This window comes from Haemaphysalis longicornis, unplaced genomic scaffold (genome assembly GCF_048455015.1).
Source record: "Haemaphysalis longicornis isolate Haplotype H1 unplaced genomic scaffold, Haemaphysalis longicornis Haplotype H1 scaffold_15, whole genome shotgun sequence".
In the NCBI taxonomy this organism is placed as follows: domain Eukaryota; kingdom Metazoa; phylum Arthropoda; class Arachnida; order Ixodida; family Ixodidae; genus Haemaphysalis; species Haemaphysalis longicornis.
In genome coordinates this window covers 8,516,945-8,543,261 of record NW_027526257.1, presented here as the reverse complement: position 1 = coordinate 8,543,261, position 26,317 = coordinate 8,516,945, and the positions used below count along the sequence as shown (strand labels likewise).

The 26,317-nt window shown below is 46.1% G+C and overlaps 1 pseudogene; it reads right to left on the bottom strand.

Annotated features, from left to right (window-relative positions):
- Positions 1 to 201: 201 nt before the first annotated feature.
- LOC144165849 (uncharacterized) lies at positions 202 to 26,317 on the bottom strand (annotated as a pseudogene).

The window sequence follows — 26,317 nt, the reverse complement described above, 5'->3', positions numbered from 1 at the left end:
GACGCCGACCCACAAGAAATGGAAATCACCAGTTTTATTCTTTATGTGTGGCAGGGTGATGTCAGCAGATTTTTGACACCTAGCAGAACAGAAACAAATTCCGGCTTTAAATGTGTAAGCCTCCTCGGGTCTTCAAACTAATGAGTAGCACACAGTCTCAATGAAAGGGTTGGTTTGCCCGAAAAGTAATGAAGGAAGTATCTATGTGTGAGTGCAACACTTAATGCAGAACCAGTGACGCTTTATGCCTTCCTTCTTCCCTTGAGCACACGGCCTGTAATAAAATGTAAAGATAAAAACATATAGAACGTAAATTATCCGTTTACACAACCCCATACCTACCAGTAAAACCATTCCAAGCACTGATCACATAAGAACATTTTTATTTCCCCATCATCCTTCTTGCACTGTGCGCAGCACCAGATGTCTCCTATTTTTTCACAGCAACTGCAGACAAGGAAGAGATACTCATACATGGCAGGAAAAAAGAGAAATAAACGATTAGAAAGGGAATGGTTCTTACTGGATGATGAGAGCAACAGCCATGCTTCCGCGGTTAAGTATTTATTCTGCTTTAGCAATGGTACCCCGTGGTTTAGGAGTGCGCTTGGCAACTCCTCAGGTCGCACTAGAATATCACTTTTGTCGAGGATACCCCTTTCATTCAAAACACGTGCTGCAGCCTGCTTGTCAGCAATGCCAGTTACGAGCACTGAAAAAAAATATCCGGAACATAATGTACAAACGTGACAAGCCATGGCAATAAAAAAACATTTCGCCAGATTAAACTTTCAGAGTGACGTAGCTAGTGCAAGTTTAAAAGAAGTTCTTAAAAATTATGCATCTGACAAAAGTATGCTATAAACGTTTTTTGCATTACTTGTAAGTACTGATTGCGCACTTCCAGAAAACTTGAAAGTCATATTGTCTTACATATTTCTTGAGACTTTGATGATAAGTTCTGGAAAGGTATATGACCTTCCTGTTTTCTCTTTTTGTTCATTTTTCGTTGGCGAATGCGCTGGGAGGACGTCCTCTGCTTTTCACCTCTGGAAGCTTTATCGCACAGCCTTTCGCTGTTTCTTCATCTTTCTCCAGCGCGTTTTCTACCACAACGGCTTGACCCGTATTTTCAGGTTCCTCAGCTTTCTCCTGCAGGTTTTCAACTTCAACAGCTTGAACATGAGGGTTTTGAGCTGCTGGTGTGTCCCACTTACTGTCACTGCTGGTGGCTAAGTATATGGAGTTGTCCTTCTCCTGGTTGGGCAAGTTGGTCCTGGTTGGCCCAGGTTGTACTGGCTGGTCAAGTGCTGACCGGCGGGGCTGCAAAGCCGATAAAGAGTAGGTCCAACTGAAGCTTTCCCCAACACCATATAAAAATTTGGAAAGCTTTCCGGACTTTGCCCAATAATTCTGTGCCGCTGTCGAAACACGCTTGCGCACACCTTACACTCTGTAGGGAAGCAGAAAACACTATAACGGCAAAACTCAGGGATTGTGAACTCCTTCAAGTTTTACGCATCTTTATTCTGTCGTTGTGTAATTCTACGACTACCTAACCTCTCAGTTAAAATTAAACCATCTTTTTATACAAGCGTAATTTCGTAGCAAACTAAATGGTTTAAAAGATCCTGAATATTGCAACATACTTTTATACACACTTTTTTGCCTAGCCAGCAGTGCTGCTCGGAGGCTAAATATTTTTGTTACACATTAGCGTGTGTACAGCAAATAGTAACAACTGTAATGGTAAACGATTTGAGTTAAAAATTAGTGTACGCTGTCTACTTTCTGGACCATCAACGAACACATTTTTTTTCCATATATACTCCAAATAAAAATTACAACACCAGCAACTGCGCCCTACTTAAAAAACGCTAATGTTTACATTTTTGTTTAGTGAATGCGTAATGTACAAAAAGTCCCTGTATACGAAGTCGTTCACTGAAATGAAAAGCAAGGCATAGATGTTTCAAGCGGCGGTGAAGCTCAACAGCAGTGGGGGATGAGGGAAGGCGAAGTACTGTGAAAAGGGTGCCGCAGCATGCTCTAGAAAAGGCAAAGAGCTACGTCCACGGACGGACGGCCACTGCCTCACATGCAAATCCGCAGCATTGAGAGCGAGCGCACCCACGGGGAGGAAAACGCTGCTTCTGGCGATGGGGAAACAGCGGGACGATCTTCGGATGTGCTGTCCAGGGAGCTGGTCACGTGGTGCCGGGCGCTGCGGAAGAGTTCACCATAATGTTAAACAGCACAAAAACACACCGCCCATCAAATCATCCGATTTCCCAGGTGTAAAAATGTCTAAGCATCCCCGCAGTTTTGTTGTTTAAATAAGCACCTGACGATGGCGAAAGAGCGGAATGAGCCTCGGAGGGCGCTCTGGACATCAAGAAAACGAACAACAAGGCTGCCGCTTTCACATTTTTATAAATTCCTAAACATACCCAGTAGTTTTTATTGGTTAAATAGCGTATGAACCAAATAATTATTTTAAGATGGACGCTAACAGCTGTTAAAGAGTTGATTAACTCGAAGTGAGAGATGTGCTTAAAAATGACACCAACTTGCGAGGCATGTCCAGCGTTAGGTATTCAGTGCAGCAGAACCCCAACTGGTATTGCCCTTTTGGGTAGAAAACGGTTCCTCGGAAATGGCCTGCACAGCAGAAAACTAGTAAATTCTGGGGGGTTGGCGGTTAGCGAACTCTCGGCGATAGCTATAATGCGTATTATCAATAGCATGTTTTGTTAAAGAAATGCATTTAAATATCTTCCCAAGTTAAGATTAAGTATATATCCAACAAATAAAAGTTACGGAGAGTACCGTAATTACCCGATTCTAACGCGCACTTTTTCCCCGGAAAAATTGGTCGCAAAATCGCATGCGCGTTAGAATCGGATACGAAACTGAAACTGCTGAAACAACGGAAATTTCGTTCCGCCCATCGCCATCGCCATCTCTAGGTGGCGCGAAAGCTTTTAGCAACGATTTTTCGGACGCAGGAAGCATAGGCTATTAGGCTTTTCTATCGGCGTTAACAAACTGTCAAATCGTTCCACTTGCGCGTTCGATAACAGCAGTGGCAGCAGCGGCTCCCACGCGTTCAAAACGAGCGGTCGGCTCAAGCGTGCGCCTCTGGAGAATCTCGCAGGATGGGCGTGCGAGGCGTGGGCCACGATCCCATCGACCATGGTTGAACGTCCGTTATGAAGTGTGGCATCGGGAACGCGCTTGGCGCCACCAAGGACGAGATGTTGCCGTCAGCGGAGAGCGACGAGGAGTGAGATGAGTGACATTACTTCAAGAAATAAATCGCCCGTTTCTCTCGCATTCGTTTTCCTTGCTCACAAAGTTCTGTGCGTGTTACAATCGGAGGTGCAAGTTTTTTCGTATTTTTTTTGCCTGAAAATCGGGTGCGCGTTAGAATCGGGGGCGCGTTAGAATCGGGTAATTACGGTAATAAATTGCCACCTATCTAGAAACCCGCAATAAAGCCGGCTATCAGCCAATACCACAGTTCTCAACTATAGATTGGAAAGACAAATGAAATTATAATATGTGAGAACCGTTCACTAAAAATCATGCGCAACTGTGTCTAAATATGACAATGGTTGAACACGAAAGTTTCTCGTGATGAATTGCATTGTAGGCCATTCTGACACCACGAGTGCGCGCTAGTGTGTGGGCTGCTCTTACCGGTTCCTACACTTCGAACATTCCATTCCAGCGATTAAAGTCTTTTCTGCCTAACAGGCATAAATTTTTAGACGGCCATTTGGCTGTTCTGGAAACGTTGCACAGAAACACCCTGGGATTACATGTCTCGTAGCACCCCAAAACAGCATAGTCTGTAAGCAACCTAGGTGGCGCCACTTTCACCTCATCGCCGAGGTAGCTGTCATGTAGGACACATAACTTCTCCTTTGCTGCGTGTTTTAATATATTCGTGGGACCCCTACACTTCACAATGACCGAGCTTCATGACCGTATGTCATCACTGTGGTGTGGGTTCCAGTTGTCGGAGCACTGCGATGCGGGCAAAAACGCTATAAAAAAATGCAACTTTCACTTGGAACTGAATATGGGGGGATCTTAAAAATTTGTCCACAATTGTGCGTACTACTTTGCACAGCCGGACAGCCAGAAAAGACGGCTAGGTATATTATCCTTCGTTAAGGACCCATGAACTGACAAACTCCGCCAGTATATGTTTGCTTACTACCGCCACGTGCATTTTGAGCACGTAATTTACAAACTTAGATAAGAAATACGTTCATCAACCTTAGAGTTTTGTTCAAATAGCCGCGGTGGCTCAGTGGTTCAGGCGTTGTGCTGCTGAGCACAAGGATGATGGTTCGATTCCCGGCCGCGCGGCCGCTTTTCTGATCTAGGCAAAATGCAAGAACGCCCGTGTGTACGAGATTTCGGCGCTCGTTAAAGATCCCCAAGGTGATCGAAATTAATCTGGAGCCCTCCACTACGGCGCGCCACAAGACTCGCATTCCTTCAGTGCATTAAATCTTACATTCAGTCATCAGTGTCCTTGTCTGCACTCCCTATTACGTGGGTAGGTGTGTTACACCCACGTGAATGGTGGTTCGATGGTTCGATTCCCGGCCGCGCGGACGCTTTTCTGATCTAGGCAAAATGCAAGAACGCCCGTGTGTACGAGATTTCGGCGCTCGTTAAAGATCCCCAAGGTGATCGAAATTAATCTGGAGCCCTCCACTACGGCGCGCCACAAGACTCGCATTCCTTCAGTGCATTAAATCTTACATTCAGTCATCAGTGTCCTTGTCTGCACTCCCTATTACGTGGGTAGGTGTGTTACACCCACGTGAATGGTGGTTCGATGGTTCGATTCCCGGCCGCGCGGACGCTTTTCTGATCTAGGCAAAATGCAAAAACGCCCGTGTGTACGAGATTTCGGCGGTCGTTAAAGATCCCCCCCAGTTGATCGAAATTAATCCGGAGCCCTCCACTACGGCGCGCCACAAGACTCGCATTCCATCAGTGTATTAAATCTTACAATCAATCATCGGTGTCCTTGCCTGCACTAGCTATTACGTAGGTAGGTGTGTTACACCCACGTGAATGCAGCTTTGCTGCCCAGCAATATCGGCCTAAAATGAGTTGTTCCGTTTATCAACACTTGTTCATCAGGATCCTGACTTGACTTTTAAAAACCACCGCTGCTTGTGGTCAAAACTTCCGATAAGCTGCAGTTCCTCTTATTCGATTTGGTTTGTGCGAGGGTTATTCGACCTGCAAAAAACTCGGAAGTGCTCCTTGTGAAATTGCTGTCGCAACTTCTGCCCAGAAGCCTCGAAATGAATGTGGCCCTGCACAGGCATGAATGAATAGCGTTCTTTTTGTTCTGCTTATCTTCTCAAAAAGTGTCCAAATGTTGACTTTTAATACCATAGGGCCCATTGAGATATCACTTCCTTGCCCTGTGCTCCTGCTTTCTTTGGGCTGCGATCATGGGAGACACGCGCCCACTAAAAGTAAACACAACATTTCAGTCTTACTAGGATCTTTCTGCTTAACTCGCCGGGTTAGTTTATTTCTCCAATTTCCTAGGCACCATTACATTTTTAAAGCAAAGCTTTTTACCTTTACACCCCTAGGGTACCTCCACGACCGTTGCTGTCAACAGAAAACTCCCGCCAACAAATAAAAGAATTTACTGGCACCGTGAGAAATCAAACCTGGAACTAATAGCGTAACAAAACGAAAGCCGTTGTCTTACCGATTTAGCTACAAGCCAACGCGGAGCCGGGTATACAGATGGTGTGCTCACCAAGCGCATCTATGGTTTTACCCCCTTCATTCTCGCTGAATGCCCCGCGATAGCGTTACGCGACCTCACCCGCTGGTCTGTGTACCAAACACAACATGTCTAGCAGCCCTGTGCGCGCCTTGCTCGTGTGCTAGGAGTTGCAAAAATTAAAGGAAGCTCACACCAACGCATCGCATGTCACTTCTTGTATGCCAATGTGCTAAAGCCTCTTGCCTCCAGTTTTCACGTAAAAAATCACAGCTCCTTCTCGTCCGCCCCCAAGCCAAACGACACATCAAGGAACACATTAAAATACTCCTTGATGGCCAGCCCATCACTCCAAGCCCCAGCATCAAGATACTGGGACAACATCTCCAGGCCAACACAAAGAGTTACGTATCCTTGCAGACCCTCAAACAAAGCATCAAATCATATGCAGGATCATTCGAGTTGTCACCGAGAACCGAGGTCTCCAGGAGTCCGATATCTTTTTATTAATTCAAGCTTTTGCGCTCTCGAAAGTCACTTACGTCAACCCCCTCTTCTTCTTATCGAGAAGGACATAAAGATGCTTTATATAATGATAATAAAGGCGGTTGAGCAGGACATTGGTCTTCCCTTGAGTGAGAGAGGTTGCTTAGCATGGTTCTCCAGAGAAGAAGAAACTACCCAATGGCATAAACAATCCTGCCCCTTCTCACATCCCAGGCGTTTTCACCTGATGGACACGAATCGTTACGACGATGAATGTAAGTATTGCTGAGAAGTAGGTACAATCCGCCACGTAATGGGGGTGTGTGACTGTATCCCTGAGCCCCCTCCTCTGTTTCCGTCTACTACGCAAAGAAGCAATGGGAGACGTTGCTGTTCAGCCATTGTCTACCTATCCATCTTCAGCTGCTGGACAGAGCAGAGGCAGCACGGACTGTATATGGTCTCCAGGGAAGAAGGAGCCACTCCCCTCGGCCGCAATCTGGGTCGTTCAGAAGTCTCAATAGAAGCACTTCCTCCACCTTCTTCTCTTTGTGCTCCTTCTTCTTCTTCTTTTTCTTCTTCTTCTCGTCTTCCTCCACCGTCTCGGCTTTCCTTCCACCGCCTCCGTCTGCGGCCGCAAAGATGGCGAACTGAGATGGTCTAACACCGAGTTAAACTACCGTTTAATTTAAAAAAAAGGTTTCCACTGATGTGCTACACCAATACAGCTCAACCAAAAAGTATGTACCATCATTGCCTTAACTTTACCAAAAATATCTCTGAAGCCATAAAGGGTTTGGTTAAGTGCATTTCACTTCTCCATGGTTTCACTTTTTGTAGAGCGGCGTGAGTGAAGTTAAGGGACGTCTCACGGGTAATTATTGTGGTGCCGTTTAAAGCTTTGCTAAGCCACGACATTTATGTTGCCGTTTGGCACGATTTTTAAAGTCCCCAGCACTTAAAGGAGAGCTTTTGTCTCAGCGTATAGTTCCGGCCGAGGCAAGGGCTTCTCGATCGTTGAAGCTTGGTTGTTATTTACGTGCCCGTTTGGCAACAGTGCGATTTAGAATTCTGAAGGAAATTAAGGCGACAGCTGTCTACCGGGCCCCCAAGATGCACCTTGCGGCGGCCGTTGTCGCTCGAGTAGTTTGTGTGCACCCGTGGCGTAAGAGAGCGAGGCGAAATAGGCGGATGTTGAGGCTCGCAAGTGATCTGTGAGCACTTGGAGATAGAATCTAGCTACAGTTTGATGTTGGCCTTTTCATTTGTGTACTCACTGATGTCAATGTACCCAGTTGTATATAAAGCATTCGCTTATCTTAATTATGCCAAAAGAGTCCTCAGTCTGTTGATTCATCCACCATCATCGAAAATGTTGGCATTATCGTGCTGCTGTGCTTCTTGACGAAATAACCACAGCTCGGATGATTGGGTTTCTGATCGACACGACTTCGGGGAACATGACGTCTACTCATGCTGGGTAAATCTTAATGAAGCAAGATTTCGCTGCCCAAGGGAAGACCGAGGAGGCGTAAATTTTTTTACTGCCCTGCGTAAACGCACTTTTTTTAGGTGCCCACATAAAACCGCCAACCGTTGCAGCAAGGCTGCTAGTGAGGCTACGCCCTTGTGTATATTTGAGACGTACGTATGCTATTATGATCCTAAGGCCAATATTCAAGCATTCGTTACCTGAGGCAGTTTTCGTTTCTCAGATGCAGAGCCTTTCGTGCTTCTTTGCCGGTAATACCCTTTGTACAGAAGAATCTAGTTTTTAAATAATCCATGGAACTTCCTAATGAGTGAAGCCTTCAGAGCCCTAAGGAGGCGCTGGAGAGCCTGTGGTATTAAACATGTGTGGGTGATAGCCATTTTTTGAATGCAGAGTGCTGGATCTCTAAAGCTGTTTTATTAAAAATACAATTTCAGCCATTTGAAGGAACCTTTCCCTTCTTAACTCACTCAGCTTCATTCCAGCCACGAGTACGTTCTTTGAACCAAACAAAGCACATGAAATGTAGGACAACATTAATATTTCATGCTACAGAAAGGGGTGGGAGTGGCAAGTAGAGGAAATCACTGAAAAGGTACTTACCAGTATGTCAACCCAATATTAGTATCCAAGTCATACCATAACAAAACAAGTTGCCCTGTACAATCGCCCATCAGTGTTCCATGGTGGTGACTTTGGGGGTTGACCGCCAGTAATAGTGCTCAGCGAACACCAGAGCGGGGCTTGACGTTTGACACACGGTTGTCTTCGTCTGCCGCCGATACCCAAAACCTACAGCCACAGGTCTTCCAGTACTCAGGTCACATGCTGAGCATCCTATAAACACAACATCCCCCCCTCAACAGAATTTACACACACTCACCCCCAAATTTACAACCCTTACTTGTGAAGTCTGCGGGCACCCGACACTGACTACCATTCCTTCTGCGAGTGTCCCATAGACCTCACCCCTCATTCCCTCCCTCACCTCTGGCCGCAAATGACGCGCCAACCGGGCGAGTTGGGACAAGTTGCAACCACCTCTAGGTACCCGGCTGTCACGGCGGCCCTCTGGGCCTCCTTCAACCGAAGTACCTTATTCTGAAAGACAAAGTAAAGGCTCTCTCTCTCTCTCTCTCTCTCTCTCTCTCTCTCTCTCGCTCCCTCTGTCGGTATTCCGCAAGTGGGTAGGACAATAGACGGAATTTATAAACCCTGCTGCTGGGCTAGTTGGTTCATGGTTGTCCCCAAGGAGGTTAGGGCTTCAGAAACACGACACACGCAGGCTTTCAAACGTGAAGCCTGTAAAGCTGTTTCGCTCGATAATAGAAGGTTAAGCTGCGTACACGTTGTGCTAGTGCTAGCGACGACACTTGCCATGGTGTTGAAAGCTTCATGGCTTACAATGCCGGCCGTAATTGTCCGCGTGGAGGTGAAGTGTATGAAGTCTGATGTTTCCTTATGATTTGAGTTGGTGGATACAAAATGCCTTCTCGTTTTGTGTCCCATTGGAATGCCAATTCGAATGGATCGAAACGAGTGGGTAATATTAATACTAGCACAAGCAAAATATTCGGCATCGATGAACCTGGGGTAGCTTGTGGTCATATACGCGACCGTCATGTTTGTTAAGGATTAGGGGATATTTATTTATTTATTTACTGCATATTTATTTGTTTTTCTATTCATTTTTTTATTTGTTTATTTTTTGAACTCCTAAGGCCAAGCAACCCAAAAGCCACGGAGGGCAACGCAGTTGTGAAAACACGTTCACAGGTTCTGCGGCACCATATATATTCCTCACTCCAACTACCACTGCGAAACACAAGCGCAAGAACCCAAACCGCAAAAACTACAACTTTGGTTTGTGTTTCACTTCATGTATCAAACGAATAATAACTGCTGGACAAAAACTTCCAATTAGCAGCTGTTTGGCAAAAAATATTACCTGTAAATTTTAATGCTTGAAAATACATATTGTTACAAGCGGGCTATATAAATGACATGAGCCATGCTTAGTGGGTAATCGATCTCTTTAGAAACAACTTCGAACTGTGCACAATTCGGCAATCACAGCTACAGATATGCCTCGGCGCCACCCGTCTTCCCTGTCGTCGGTATAGGATGGCCTAGGGCTGTGCTCCACTGTTCTCTTCCTTTTTTATCCTTGCGATCCCCCTCGACAAAGACGATCGCGGTAATCGAGGCGGCAGTCGATGAACCAGGGCGGCCAGGAGGGAATTAATATCAACAGTGATGCCCTTGTCGACGCGGATGTGGATGGTAATCTTGATGAAGTTTGACCCTTCAACAGCGATGCACGCCGAACCCCCAAAGAAACTTCTAAACCATTCGAGCAACGCTGGAGAACTTGAAAGAGGAACCTCGTCTAGTTCGGGTCACTTCGAGTCTAGTATGGTCGGCTGGTCTCTCGTGATCACTACCAAGGAACACAAAGTTGGTAGATGTTCACTTATCTTCAAACTTTGCGCGGAAAGACGTAAACTAAGAAGAGAAATACACAGGACGACGCGCTCTTTCCGCGCCAATTTTCAAGAAGAATTTACACACACTCGGCCAACTTGCTATCCTGTTAAACCAAATGTTCTCTTACATGGCTCACCGTTGGTGGGGCAGGCCGACGTAATAATTTGGCGTTTAATGGACCTTGCTACTTAGGTTTAAACTTTTTTGAGAATCCCTAATACTTGCAGAAGGCAGTCAACCAACACAGCCAGTGTTCATGATAATATAGAGGCGGCTCTCACGGGCACGGGTGCACGGGCATAGCTCGCTCCTCGCGCTCGTGGCAGTGGCTCGTGTTCTGCCCAAGGTCAAAGCATTTTTCTGTCTTTCCGGGCCTTGGCCTTCTCCCACCGCTCGAATTTCGTCTTTGCAGCATTGCAGCGACTATCTACCGGCATTACTTCAGTTACAGCAATGAACGCATTTGATAGCCATTTGGAACTAAAGCCAGAAAAAGAAACGAGAAACGGAAAGAGTATCTGCTGCCACGGGGACATCACGCAGTGCCACTGCGTGCTTCAGGCGCGAATGGAAAAGTGAAAGGTGTTATAGGAAGTGTTGTAGAGTCCCTTTATTGCGATCGCTTCAGAAGTTGGAACAGGGTGAAGCTGGGGGCAGGATGGGGATAAACACAGCAACTTCAACCAGAGATGTTACGTGGGGATGGCCAGATGACAAACTATAGTCGATGGCAAACCGATCCACTTACAAGTAGATGCGATCGATTCACAATTCAGCCATCACCGCTCTACCAGTGCCTGCGGGCGGGCCGTCTTCACTCTCCTCCGTATAGGACATTCATTCATTCATTCATTCATTCATTCATTCATTCAGAGTACCCCTAAAGGCCCTCTAGGCCAGGGTATTACATAGGGGGGAGGGGGGCAAGACAACATTATACAAAAATACTGACAAAAAACAAAACGCATTATAACCGGTAATTAGTTGCAACGAAGGGAAGAAACAATAAATACAACCTACAACCATACCACGTTGTACAATCGTTAAACAATCCGATAAACTGGGAACATAGCTCGCAAGGCCTCAAGAATTTGCGTGACACATTTGCGCCGATTTTTTTGGCTGAAAAAGAAAACAATATAACACAAAAACAAAGAACAGAGAACATAACAAGTGGCACCGTATGCAGAAATAGCCTGCAGTAAGAGCAAAAGCAACGTATGCAAGCTACTGGTACAATTTATGCAAGAGGTAAAAACTACAGAAAAAAATTCTAGTTAGTGACCGTATTGTGCAAGAGCTGCAAGAATTTAATGGAATCTTTTTCGGTGGCAACATATGCTGGCAAGTCATTCCACTCAACAATGGTGCGCGGTATGAATGATTGTGCGAAACGAAGGGAATGACATTGTAGGCGTTTAACTTTATTGGGGTGATCGCGTCGTGAAAAGAGAGCAGAGGGGCTTTCAAAAAAACTTTCACGCAGTGACGGGTGGTTATAAAGCTTGTGAAAAAGTGATAAGCGCGCATGTTTCCGGCGCAGGGCCAAACCAACTAGTTCAGCACGGTTTTTCAAGTTAGTGATGCTGAAAAAGGAAGAATAATCAGAAAAAATAAACCGAGCAGCATGGTTTGGCACGGATTCAATATTTGATACGATGTAGGCTTGATGAGGGTCCCAAATGGCGCTAGCATACTCTAATTAGGGCGAATTAAAGTGGTGAAAGCAATCTTTTTTAACTGTGATGGAGCCTGTTTTAAATTACGTTTTAGCAACCCAAGCGAACGGTTAGTGCTTGCAAGAGTAAGTTCGACGTGATGCTGCCATGTTAGATCCTGCGGAAAGTGAAGGCCAAGGTACTTGTAAGAAGATGTGAGCTCAAGTGACGGAATATTCAAGAAGTAATTAGTGGGAATACGGTTAGTGTACGTTAGTAAAGGACATAAACTTAGTTTTAGAAACGTTTAGTGACATAAGCAAGGTTGAACACCAGAGGTTAATTTTGTCCAGATCAGATTGCAAGGTTGAACGGTCGGAATCAGAGGAAATGGTAGGATATATTACGCAGTCATCTGCAAAAATTATAACTTGAGAAGATACAGAGTTGGGAAGATCATTAATATAGACAAGGAAAAGGAGAGGACCAAGGACGCTACCCTGGGGGACGCCAGAAGTTACCGGAACAGAGGAAGAATTTACATTCCTAGCAAAGGTGGATTGGGACCTGGAGGATAGGAAAGCTTCAATCCATCTAAGAACGTCCGGGTGAAGGTTAAGTTGTGCTAGTTTCAGTATTATTCTGTGGTGAGGAACGCGATCCAAAGCTTTAGCGAAATCCAAAACAACCGCGTCGATCTGGTATCCGGCATCCATGGATTTGGGAAGATCGTGAACAAAACCGGCAAGTTGGGTGTCGCAGGAATAACCCTTATGAAAACCGTGCTGACAATTAGAAATGATGCTATGTTTTTCCAAATAGTTTATGACTTGACTCTATATGACATGCTCTGTGAGTTTCCATATGGTATTAGTTAGGGAAATGGGCCTGTAATTCAGCGGGGAAGAGCGGTCACCCGATTTGAAGAAAGGGACAACCTTAGCTGTTAGCCAGTCTTGAGGTACAGTTCGGGTAGATAACGATTGTGAAAACAGAGCGCTTAAGAAGAGACTGATGCTCAATGATATGGCTTTAAGGATTTTATTATTAAAGCCAATATTGTCGGCTGTTGTAGAGATCTTCAGTTTCTGTAGAAGGCACAAAATACCGGATTCACTGATAGTAATCTCCGGCATTGTTGTAGCGTATGAACTATTTAAAATGGGAGCGGATGAAATGTCCCCTCTTGTAAAAACACTTGTAAAAGCCTGATTTAGCAGCTCTGCGCATTCAGAATCGGGGACTGAAACGCCGTTGTTATCGTTTAAGATAATGTCTGGGTTACGTTTAGGGTTTACAACTCGCCAGAACCTGCGGGGGTTATTTGCAAGGATCGATGATAAATCATAGCTAAAAAAATGACGGCGGGTAGATTTTAGTAATGATTGATATTCTTTATCACATATTTTGTATTTATTCCAAGAGTGTAAATTATCATTTTTGACGGCCTGCTTATATAAACGCTTTTTTATTGTTCAAACGCCGGAGCAGCTAAGTAAACCAAGGAACCGTGCTTCAAGTTCTCATGGTTAGTACGGGTATAAATTTGTCAATTAGACCAAGAAGTTTACTTTTTAACAGCAGCCAGTTTTCTTCAATCGTGCGGTGGAGATGCCCATCAATGAACTGCTCATAGAAGGAAGATAATGCTAAGTTTATACCATCAAAGTTGCCTCGGTAATAGCACCTGATAATTTTGTTAGTTGACATCCTTTCTACCACTGAGCGAATCAAGTTTCCAGTAATAATGACACGGTCGGAAAGACCATCAAAAGATTTTATTTTTGAGCAAGCATCGGGATCGTTCGTTAAAATTAAATCAAGAATATTAGAAGAAGTTGCCGAGCAGCGTGTAGGAAAGCTGCTAAGTGGTGTTAGAGAAAAGTCTAGACAAGTCTGCAAAAATGTGTCCGCCTCAGTGTCATTGTTTCAAATGGTTAGATCACTCCAGTTTATAGCAGGTAAATTGAAATCACCAAAAATAAGAAGTGTGAAATTAGGAAAACGGGTATAAATATCGCTTATAACACGGGAAAATTTGGTCGCAAACAAGGAGCCCATATCAGGATGACGGTAAAAGACGGCAATAATAGCATTATTACCAGGAGACTTGAAGGAAAGAAACACGCATTCAAGAAAAGTGCATATTGCGATAGGGGTGACAACAAGATCGCTTTTGACGGCAATGAGTACGCCACCGCCCCTTCGGTGGCACCGATCACAGCGAAAGAAGTTAAATTCTGATGCACAAACAAAAATATTTTTATCACTGACAGTGCATGTCATTGAGCCAAGTTTCAGTTAATAATATAATTGCTGCTGATGAAGAATCGACAATTGAAGAAAGCGGGACGGTTTTGCAAAGAGCACTTCGAATGTTTCTGAACAAGAATGGATTATGATCGGCAATGGAACGTGTTACACGTGGTGAAGAACACATTGTAACTGCAGGGTGGGAACGACGTCATTTCGTTGTGTCCATTACGGGGGAAACCATCACGGGTGCATTATCGCTAGCATTTGTTCTAACAGCACATTCATTAACAGTGTCCCACACGTAAACATCATTATTTATCAAGAGCTTAGTAAAAACCAGGGGGCAGCGGTCTCTCTCTTTAGCCACAGATTTCATGAATTGGTCCAGCTTGCGTCGTGTATCGCGAACGGGCAGAGAATAATCACGCGAGATGCTGAACGGCGTGTTTTTTGATTGGGTCCTTTGTTAAGAAGCATTTCGATTTCCCTATCATTAAAGAATTTGGGTATGATAGGTCTCTTTTTGTCTTGTGCGAAACAACCAAGTCTGTGAGCTCGGGCCACTGAATCAACTGTTACGCCTAACTTTGACGAGCAAAAGACTTTAAAAAGACGTTCGGTTGTATCCCATGCTTCAGATGGGTCCTTATCGTCAAACCCAAAGGAAAGAACATTAGAACGCCTAGATCGATTCTCTAGGTCGTCTATTTTATCTTGTAAGGTAGAAAAATGTTCATGGTCTGTTGGGATTCCGCTAGTAGCATCAGTTTGCATCTTAGTTTCGATAGCCTGTACCCAAGTTTTAAGCTGTTCCACATCATTTTGAATGGTAATATGTTGGAGTAATGTCTTATTCACGGTTTCGAGGAGTGTAGGATTGCTTTTTTCTAGACGTATGACTGCGTCAAATATGCAGTTTAATTTTTCTTCTTGGGGTTTGGTCATTGGTCCAGGGTTTTCCACGACGTCACCATCAAGTAATAAAAGGCTACTGAGGTACGACGCTGTGCCCCGAACAACATTCAAGAACTCGAGTAATGAACAACACACCGCCTGGCATGGCAGGACAACAATACATCTATCATCGCTACGGAAACGAGGCATTGCATATCTTGCAGGAAACTGTACGAATAAGAGTATAGGGCTCATGGATCCGTCCGATGTGGTCCCGCCGTGCCCTCTGAGCCTGTCGTCGATGTAGCCGGTTTATGCTCGAGCGACGGTAGCGCCGCTATCGCACTCCGGGCCGACTGTGTCACCATACCACGTGGAAAACGGTTGATCATGACATCATGCGGAGATCCCGGCAGGATTGTTGCGTTTGGAGCATTCCAGGGTGGTTCCCCATTGACGACAGTCAGCAGCGTGACCTGTACGAATAAGAGTAGAGGGTTCATGGATCCGTCCGATGTGGTCCCGCCGCGCCCTCTGCGTAACTGCCATGTACTTTTATGCGCGCTACAGTGTGTTCGCAAAAGAGAGAACGAGATAACAGTGTCGCGTAGTGTTATGCTCACAGATCTCAAAAGAAGTAGCTGTGCAGCATTGGACATCGCGGGCTCCGTTGTGGCCACTTGTAAATAGATCGTCCTCTCATCTTGTGCGTTATCAACCATATCTTTTGCATCTCTTCTACAACCAGGTAACAATATCTATAATGGTAATCTTCTTTTAAAAAAATATGAAACACACATTGTGTCCCTTATGACGCAATATTGAGCATGGAAACATAGTTTAAAATAAACAGGGTGAAATTGTTTAGCGCGTAAATTTTCGTTTTAAAGGCTACAATTTCCATCTTCGCAACTTGCTGCAAGGAGTATAAGCGTATCCCTGTCAGCCCACTAAGACGTATTGCGAAGTAGCTATGGGTGTTACTATATACCAGCAGAAACCTTCCTATACCGCACAAAAGCACCCGTTCCGAAATCAAATACGGCTGTCAGGAGTCAAGGTGCGAAGAGGGCGGAGATGACGAAGAAGGAGAGACTAAGCGAGAAATTTCTGGAAGCTGGTAGAGAAAGAAGAGGAACAAGGAGAAGGAAGACGAAGAGCGGGTGGACGGGGAGATTGTGGTTCGAGGCGACTGAAGGAGGCGGGACCCGAGGTCTGGGAACCCGCAAGGCACCAGCGGCAATGCCCCGTTGACCTCCGCAAGCATTTGACGCGGGTGCTCCTGGGCAACGGCGGCTCCGCTCCGCTGGCTTCAGCACCGGCTTGCACGCGCACGCACGCACCAGTGGCTTCACCCCACTGGCCCCGTCACCATCTTCACGGCGCTGCGCTTAGGGAGCCATCTCAGTGACAATGGATACCCCGCTACCCCAACGATCCGGTGCAACGCAACGACAGAATGTGCGGTAGGGAAATGGCGTTTAGGAAACTATAGGGACAATAGATGTGCGAGAGGACACTATTCTAGTTAACGAACTGAAGGCCATTTGGGGTCTTTTTTGCATGTAATGTATTTCCAGCACTTTTATTGTATATTTCTCTTACATTCTTCTTCCTTAAAGTTTCATCTTAACTTGATCCCATTGTGTCCGGAGTCCATTCTTTTACCGACGTGACGCGTGACAAAAACATTGGCCAGATGGCCAGGATCCCTTTTCTCATTGTCACCTGTTTACTGCGGTAGAAGAGATGGATATCGAAAAGTAATGACATTGGCGAGTAGCTTGGGGTTGACTAAAGAAGAGATATTGGACCTGTATGAGAGGGAAAATCAGAGACGGAGAGAGGAAAGAGCAGCAGTGCGGGATGCGAATCGAGAAGAAGAGAGAGCGAAGCGCATGGAGGATGTAGAAAAAGAAAAGCTAGCCCTAGAGAAAGAGTTGGTCGAGTTAAAGCTACGTTTAGCAAATGCCAGTGCGTCAAACCAAAGTGGTGAACAATCCCCTGTATCTCCAGTACCACAGACGTCCAAGAGTCCGGAAATTTGCCCAAGAAAGCGAATGGCTCCTTTTGATGACAAAAGAGATAACCTCGATGCTTATCTCCATCGCTTGGAACGAGTAGCACTAGGGCAAGGTTGGGAGAAGAGTCAGTGGGTGACAGCATTGAGTCTCTGTCTGGTTGGCGAAGCACTCAGTGTCTTCGGAAGAATGCCGGCATCAGAGTCTATGGACTACGACAAGTAAAGAGAGCATTACTGCAAAGATTTAGACTTACAGCCGACGGTTTTCGCGAGAAATGTCGCAGCGCAAAGCCAGAGGATGCGGAGACAGGAAGACAGTTGGCTTCACGTCTTATGAGCTACTGTGACCGGTGGTTGGAGATGTCCAACACGGAAAAGACGTACAAAAAACTTCGAGAGCGAATGGTGGCGGAACAGTTTCTTGCGTGTTGCAACTCCAAGTTGGCAGTATTTCTGAAGGAGCGCAGCCTAAAGACCCTTGAAGAGATGACTACTGCCGCAGATCAGTACTGTGAAGGTCAGAGGCTTAACAACTTGGGCAAAGTGAAGGAAGAGGGCATGGCGATAAGCATAGAAGCACAGAAAAGTAGGACACAAAGGTTCGCTCCGAGGGCTCCATCGCGCTGTTTCCTTTGCAATCGCGTAGGCCATCGTGCCGTTGATTGCCGAGCTGTTTCTAACTCGAGGCAAGCACCTCCAACTTGCCAGGTGTGTAAGAGAAGAGGGCATGCAACAGAAGAATGCCGTTTTCAAAACCAGGAGATGTCAGCTTGTGCAATAAAAGCGAACGAGTTCGGCCCAGCTCCACCAAAGCAAAACACTAGTACCAGAGGAAAGGAGACAACACTGAGAGAAAGGGAGTACCGGGCGACACAAGAATGTCAAATGCCTGTTGTAGATGGCGAACTGCGGTAAGAGCGAATATCAGTTCTCCGGGATACTGGAACGAACACGGTATTGGTGAGGAGAAGTCTTGTCAGGGAGAAGGAGTTTCTTGGGAAGGAAGCACCAGTGGTTCTTGTATATGGAACGGTAAGGTGCTGGCCGGAAGCAATCATTCGAATTTTGGCCCCTTAACACGGGAGAGTTAATAGCCAAATGTGTAGATGAACCACCCTATGACTTGAATCTGGGTAACGTGAGAGGCATTAGGGAAGTGAATGATTCTGACACGAAATGGACAAGCAAGTTAGCGGATATGAATGGAGAACGAAGACGCCCAGATGAAGAACAGAAAAAGGATAAAGAAACAACAAAAGAAATCATTTCAACACCGATAATGTCTATGACAGCGCGTGCTATGGCCGCAATAGAGAAAACAAAATCGCTACATGAACTCGTTGATTCAAGTACTCTAGCGTTGGGCAGGTCACCCGAGAGAATCACGCGACAACAAAAGATGGATCCATCTTGGAGAAATTGGAGTCAACAAGCTCATTGGAACGATAACCGGCGACATTTCCAAAGTATCAGAGGAAAAAGTTGGAGCGCAGACAACAGTAAGAGCTGCAGGGCATACGGCAGCCCCTCTCAACGAGGCAGAAACTTTTGTCAAGATGAATTCGTATCAGAAAGTCATCGTTACCGGTGCGTGGACGAAACCTACAGTGGACCACGAAAATCATATAGTCAGAAAAAACAACGAAGATGGCGAAGAGTGGTTGAACCGAGTCAAGAAGACGGTTGACTCAACGTTGATGGGGAAACTCAAGGGCGTTACCAAGCTTGGTGGGGAAGCGGAGACGCAGGCCAACGGATTAAAGAACTGCGAGGACAGAAAGAGGTTCGAGGAACAAAGTGGTACCACCCGAAACATTACATTGGCGAAAGACATTATGTCGGACCCGCTTATAGACCACCTCATAGACACAAAGTCGATGGCAATCCGAAAAAAGGTGGTCTAGACCGTAGAGATGAAGTTTGCCAAGAATGTCAGAATAGGAGAAGGAATCGTTAGTAAGCGCCTTCGTTAGGTGAATAGAACAGTCTCCAAACAATTGAAGGCACCTTGAAATTTCTTAACCTCGAGCTTCGTTTCCCAGGGCACCATGCATGCTGGATGTACGCGCCCCGTTCTAATAAGCCACTTTTGAACTTCGCCTCTTTTCATTCCAAGCTGGTTAAGAACGGGATAGCCCACAGGTGTCTCAAATCCGCAGTCAGCAAGTCCTGTTATCATTTGGCGCAACAAAGCTTTAATGCACAAGTTGTTCGGCTGGAGAACGCAGGGTTTCCCCTCTCCGTCCTCCAGGCAATCTGTCAGCGTCTTGTGAAACAGTTGAAATGGTTCGCGCATCACATAGCAGATACCGACCAAAGCAAAATAGTGGTAGTCATTCCCTATGTACATGCGCTGTCGCATCGCCTCAAGCAGACAGCTGACAGATTTGGCGTCAAGGTGGTGTTCTCGGCCAGGAACAAGCTGGGCGGTTTATGCGCCATGGTTAGCAACAGGCTCGATTCCCGGGGTGATTCCCCCCCACGAGGTTGTTTGATAAAACACGGGCTCCAGTTTGTTCGTTGCATGGCCAATGTTGTGTACTGCATTCCCATGTCCAGTGGCCGGGTGTACGTCGGCCAGACCGGCCGCTGTATTAATGTACGCCTGAGAGAGCATCATTCCTCTTTGAAAGGAAAGCCCTACACACACCGGGCGCAGCACTGTTCTAAATGCGGTTATAAGCCACGTTGTCAGCCACACTTCACGGACACGGTAGTAGCTTTTAAGCACATAGACTGTGCCACCAGGGAACTTGCAGAAGCCTTCCATATCCGGATTAAGGGTCCCGATTGTATAAGTCACCCGTCGCTGAGTATTTTAGATAAGGAAGTGCAACATCTCAAGGAGAGGGGGTAGGTTATGAGGGAAAGGAGAAGAGAAACGAGAAGGGAATGGGGCGGTTCTCTTGTACAGCCGTACGCATGTGCGAAGGGCACACGTGCTGGGTTGCTCGGTCTGGGGGTGGTATAAATGTCTTTTCGTTTTCATTAAAACTTTCAGCTGATAGTAAGCGCCTGTGTCGTTCCTTTTCTCGTCCCTGTGAAAAATTTTTTCGCTTGAGTTTCACTCATGGAAACTGGACAGAAGACAGAAACTATAGTCGATGGCAAACCGATCCCCTTACAAGTAGATGCAATCGATTTACAATTCAGTCGTCGCAGCTTTACCAGTGCCTACTGGCGTGTCATCTTCACTCTCTGTGGTATAGGACGTGCATACACTCTGCGTCACTGCCCATTTACTTTTATACTCGCTACAGGGTTGCCGCAAGATAGAGAACTGGGCAACAGTGTCGCGTACCGTTATGCTCACACATCATGGAGAAAGAAGTTGCTGTGCACGCGTTTCATACATCGCGGGCTCTGCAGTGGCCACTTGTAAATAGATAGTTGTCTCATCTTGTACGTTATCAACCATATCTCTTGCATCTGCTCTACAGCCAGGTAACAATATCTATAATTGTAATCTTCTTTTTCAGATATGAAGGCCAGATTGTGTTCGTTATAACGGAATATTGAGCATAGAAACCTCGTTAAAAATGAAACAGGGTGAAGATATTTAGCGCGGACATTTTTGTTTTAAAGGCTAGAATTTCCATCTTCGCAACTTGCCGCAAGGAGTATAAGCATATCCCTGTCAGCCCACCCAGACGTCATGCGAGGTAGCTACGGGTGTTACTATATAGCCGCAGAAGCCTTCCTATACCGCACAAAAGCACCCGTTCCGAAATCAAATACGGCCAACACAAACTTTTATTGGAATGAAGAGGCCCAATTCTGAAGAAAATAACACCAAATATATGCCTACAGCAGCATGATCTTCCCCCTCTTTGCTGCTGATATCGAAGAAGCAACCTAGAAAAAGAGGACACGACACCAAAACTCTATGCCATGTCAACCAAAACAGACCAATCAGCACACATACGATGGCCAGAAAATCTTCGCCTAAAGTATCCGAAACCGATATAACGGGGATGATATCGCAAAAGCCTACAAAAAAACACACTAGCCTAAATTGACCCAAAGGGAACGAGACCAGCCGTAATCCCGTTCGTAATGCACACAGTTGTCATGAAGAGATTTAATGCGGGGTAAAAATATTTTGCTCCGAGTGTAGCAACCACTTCCAAAGTAGAAAACAGCGCACACGGGACTCGAATTTGGCTTAACAATCTCCAAATCTAGCATCGTAATCCGTGCACTACGAGGCAAAACGGTTCGTCTCTGTAAATAGATCAGAAGGACGAGGATATGTGTCGCGACGATACCCTATAAGGCTATATGATTCACTAGGCTATGGGCACTTTTAAAGGCCCATTGGCGGGCACAAAATAGCGCCAGCCAGGGATCGTAAGCCCGCATTCGCATGACAAGAACGGAAACAGCCTTGCAGGAGAAGGATCGGAGAACTCCTTTTCAAAAACGTCGAAACAGCGCCCGCCTGGTAGCGACAATGTTTAGTGAGGGGAACAAGCCTCCGGCGGTGCTTGTTGCCCCCTGACTGGTCAAGTGCTGACTGGCGGGGCTGCAAAGCCGATAAAGAGTACGTCCAACTGAAGCTTTCCGCAACACAATTTTTGAAATTTCGTAAGCTTCGCGCACATGCTTTGCTAATTCTGTGCCAGTGTCGAAAAACGCTTCTGCATCCATCCTAAATAAGCTTACATATCACTTGCTATTCAACCATACCCAGAGAACGAACCACGGAAGATGGGTAGCACCAATAAAGCTTTACATATCTTTATTCTGTGTTGTCTATTCTTACAGCTATCTAAATGTAAGAATACGTAAAAGTTTGCTATTCAGCAAATTTACCTGCTCAGCACACTAGACGGGTTTACAAAGGCTAAATACTGCAACATATCTTTGTTAGCGTATTTTAATTTAAAAGTAAAACTGCTCAAAACTACTTTTTTTGTTTACACAACTTAATGCGTTTTGAAGATATTTAGAACTGTAAGGTAAAATGATTAAAAATAAAGGAATACTGCACGCTATCAATATTACTTGACCATGAGTAAACACGTTCCGTCATTCATATTTACTCCAAATCAAAATAACAAGTACAGTGCCTGCGCACTAAAAAAGGTAATGTTTATTAATTGGTTTAGTGGAACGCGTAATGTACAAAAAGTCGCTGTACACAACGTGGTTAACTAACATGAAACGCAGGGCATGAGTTGTGTTCAAGCGGAGGGGAAGCTCAACAGCAAAGGGGGATGAGGCAAGGCGAAGAACTGTGAGAAAGGGCGCCGCAGCATGCTATAGAGAAGAAAAGAGCTGCGTCCAAGGACGGACGGCCACTGCCTCACGTACAAATCAGCAGCATTGAGAGCGCGCGCACCCACGGGGAGGAAAACGCTGCTTCTGGCGATGGCGAAACAGCGGTACGATCTTCGGATGTGCTGTCCAGCGATCTGGTCACGTGTTGCCGGTCGTGGAGGAAGAGTTCAACATAAAAATAAACAGCACAAAAACTCACCGCCCATGAAAGCATCCGATTGCCCAGGTGTAAAAATCTCTAAGCATCCCCGTAGCTTTCTTGTGTAAATAGGCTCCTGGCGATGGCGAAATAGCGGAATGAACCTAGGAGGGCGCTCTGCAGGGGGGTGGTGCCAGCACATCAAGAAAACGGACCACAAGGCTTCCAGTTTCACATGTTTATAAAGTCGTCAGCACAGCCCGTAGTTTTTATTGGTTAAATAGCCTATGAAGCAAAATATTATTTTAGGATGACGTCAACAGCTGTGAAAGAGTTGATTAACCTAAAGTGAGAGGCCTTGTCGAACAATTTCGATGTGTGCATAAAAATGACATCAACGTGCGAGGCATATCCAGCATTAGGTATTCAGTGGAGGGGAAGCCCAAATGGTATTATTCTTTTGGTAAGAAAACGCTTCCACGGAAATGGCCAGCACTGCAGGAAACTGGTCAATTGTAGAGGGACGGGGGGATAGCGAACCCTCGGCGATAGCCGGAATGCGTATTATCGCTAACTTGTATTGTTAAGGACGCGCATTTAAATATTTCACCAAGGTAAGTTTAAGTATATATCCAACAAATAAAAGTTCCGGAGAATAATAAATTGCCACCTATCTTGAAACACGAATTAAAGCCGGCTATTAGCATATAGCACAGTTCGGCACCATGGATTTAAAAGACAAATGAAATATTATTATTGGAGAAATGTTCACTAAAAATCATGCGCAACTGTGTCTAACTATGATGATGGTTGAACGAGAAGCTTTCTCATGATGGATTGCATTCTAGTCCAATGTGACACCACGAGTGTGCGCTATTGTGTACTCTGCTCTTACGGGTTCCTACACTACGAACATTCTATCCCAGTGGTTAAATTCTTTTCTACCAAATAGGCATAAATTTCTAGACGGCCATTTTCTGTTCTAGAAACGTTGCACAGAAGCACCCTGTGATTACATGTCTCGTACCACCCCAAAACAGCATCATCTGTACACAACCCAAGCGCCGCCCCTTTCACCTCATCGACGAGGTAGCTGATGTAGTTCAGGTAACGTCTCATTTGCAGCCTGTTGTAATACATTAGTGGAACCCCTAAACTTCAGAATGACCGAGCTTCATGACCATATGTCCTGACTGTGGTGTGGGTTCCTGCTGTCGGAGCACTGCGAGGCAGGCAAAAACGCCACCAAAAAAAATAACGCAACTTTGCCCTCGGAACTGGATATGCGGGGATTACAAAAATATGTCCACAAATGTGCGTACAACATTGCACAGCCGGACAGTCAGGGAAGACGGCAAGGTAAATTCACCTTCGTTAAGGACACACGAACTGACAAACTCCGCCAGTATTTGCTTGCTTCCAACCACCACGTGCATTTTGTGCACGTTATTTGCAAACTTCGAAAAAAATACGTTTATCAACCTAATAGTTTTGTTCCTAACCTGCTTCGGTGGCTCAGTGGCTAAAGCGTTGTTCTGCTGAGCACGAGGATTGGGGTTCGATTCCCGGCCGCGCTGCCTCTTTTCTGATCCATGCAAAAAGCAAAAACTCCCACGTATACGAGATTTCGGCGCACGTTAAAGATCTACAGTTGGCCGAAATTAATCCGGAGCCCTCCACTACGGCGCGCCTCAACAAACGACATGCGTCGGCGCGTTACGTCTTTCAATCAGTCATCGGTGTCCTTGTCTGCACCCCCTCTTACGTGGGTAGGTGTGCTGCACCCACGTGAATGCAGCTTGGCTGCCCAGCCATATCGGCGTAAAAATATTTGATCCGTTTGTCAACACTTGCCCATCAGGCTGTTGTCTTCACTTCTAAAAACCACCGCTGCTTGTGCTCAAAACTTCCGAAAAGGTGCAGTTCGTCTTATTCGATTTGGTTTGTGCGAGGGTTAATCGACCTGCGAAAACCACGGGAGCGCTCCTTGTTTCTTTGGTCCCGCAGCTTTTTCCCGGAACCCTCGTAATGAATGTTGCCCTGCCCAAGCATGAATGAATAGCGTTCTTTTTGTTCTGCTTATCTTATCAAAAAGTATCCAAATTTGTCCTTTACTTTTAACACCTTAGGGCGTATTGAGATATGAGTTCACTGCCCTGTGCTCCTGCGTTATGTGGGCTGGGAACGTGAGAGACACGCGTACACTAAAAGTAAACAGAACCTTGCAGTCTTACTGGGATCTTTCTGGTAAACTCGCCGGGTTAGTTTATTTCTCCAATTTCGTATGCAGCATGAGATTTTTAAGCAAAGCTTTTTACCTTTACACCCCAAGGCGACCTTCACGCCGTTGGTGTAAACAGAAAACTCCCGCGAACAAATAAAAGAATTTACTGGCACCATGAGAAATCGAACCTGGAACTAATAGCGTAACAAAGCGAGAGCCCGTTGTCTTACCGATTTAGCTACGAGCCCACGTGAAGCCGAGTATACAGATGGTGTGCTCACCAAGCACATCTACGGTTCTACCCTTCCATTCTCGGTGAATGCCCCTCGATAGCGTTACGCAACTCACCCGCTGCTCTGTGCACCATCCATTGCATGTCTAGCGGCCCTGTGAGCGCTTTGTTTGTGTGCTAGGAGTTACAAAAATTAAAGAAAGCTCACACCAACGCAAGGCATCTCACTTCTAGTACGCCTAGTGTTGCCTCCAGTTTTCACGTTAAAAAATCGCCGCTCCTTGTCGTCCACCCTCACGCCAAACGACACATCAAGGAACACATTCAAATACTCCTTGATGGCCAGGCTATCTCTCCAATCCCCAGCATTAAGATCCTGGGACTACATCTACAGGCCAACACGAAGATACACGTACCCTTGCAGAGCCTCAAATAAAGCATCAAATCATACACGTGATCACTCCAGCTGCCACCCAGAAGCGAGGCCTCCTGGAATCCGATATCTTTCTATTAATTCAAGCTTCTGTACTCTCGAAAATCACTCCGTCAACCCCCTCTTTTTCTTATCAAAACGGACATAAAGATGCTTTATATAATGATTATAAAAGCCGTTGAGCAGGACGTTGGTCTTTCCTTGAGTGATACAGGCTGCTTAGCACGATTCTCCAGAGAAACAGAGAGAGAGAAATGACTTTATTGAACATTTGTCCGGCGGGAGGAGACGGGTCAGGCCACGAAGGGCTTCGCCGTCCCCCCTGTCTATTTGATTAGGCAGACCTCGAAGCACTGGGGCCTGGACCACAGCCTGGGCTACTAAAAGGGTCCCCATCTCTCTTCCCTCCGCCACCCTGAGGGGCGGCAGAAAGAAGAAGGTGCGGGTCCCCCTTTCGCCTCTGCTGCGCCAGAGCAGCCTCGAGCCGCTGGACTGCCTGCAGTTGCCGCTCGCATTCTGGCGAGCTCATGAGTCCGTAAATGTCTGGGGGGAGGTCCTTGCAGCCCGCGCTTGCTACGTGTCCACCACAACCCCACAGGAGGTGGGCGAGGTCCGCGGTTGTAAGCGCACACACACTGCACACACTGTCTTCGTAAACGTCCGGCCACACGTGTCGCGCAAGCGCTGGCGTGAGCACAGTCTTAGTCGGCCAAGTACCGCGACCCTCCGACGCGTACGTGGCGGTGGTGCTGAAAGCCACCACTGGAGAATGGGTGAATGCCGGCAGCGTGAGGGCCAGAACGGCTCGACAGGCGGAAGAGGTGGCCATACCTTTGGCCATGAGCTGCCCGACAACGAACACGATTCTGAGCGACTCCAGGTCGGCGATCGCAAGCTTCGCCAGGAATGCAGTGTGCAGGACCACGGCACGCAT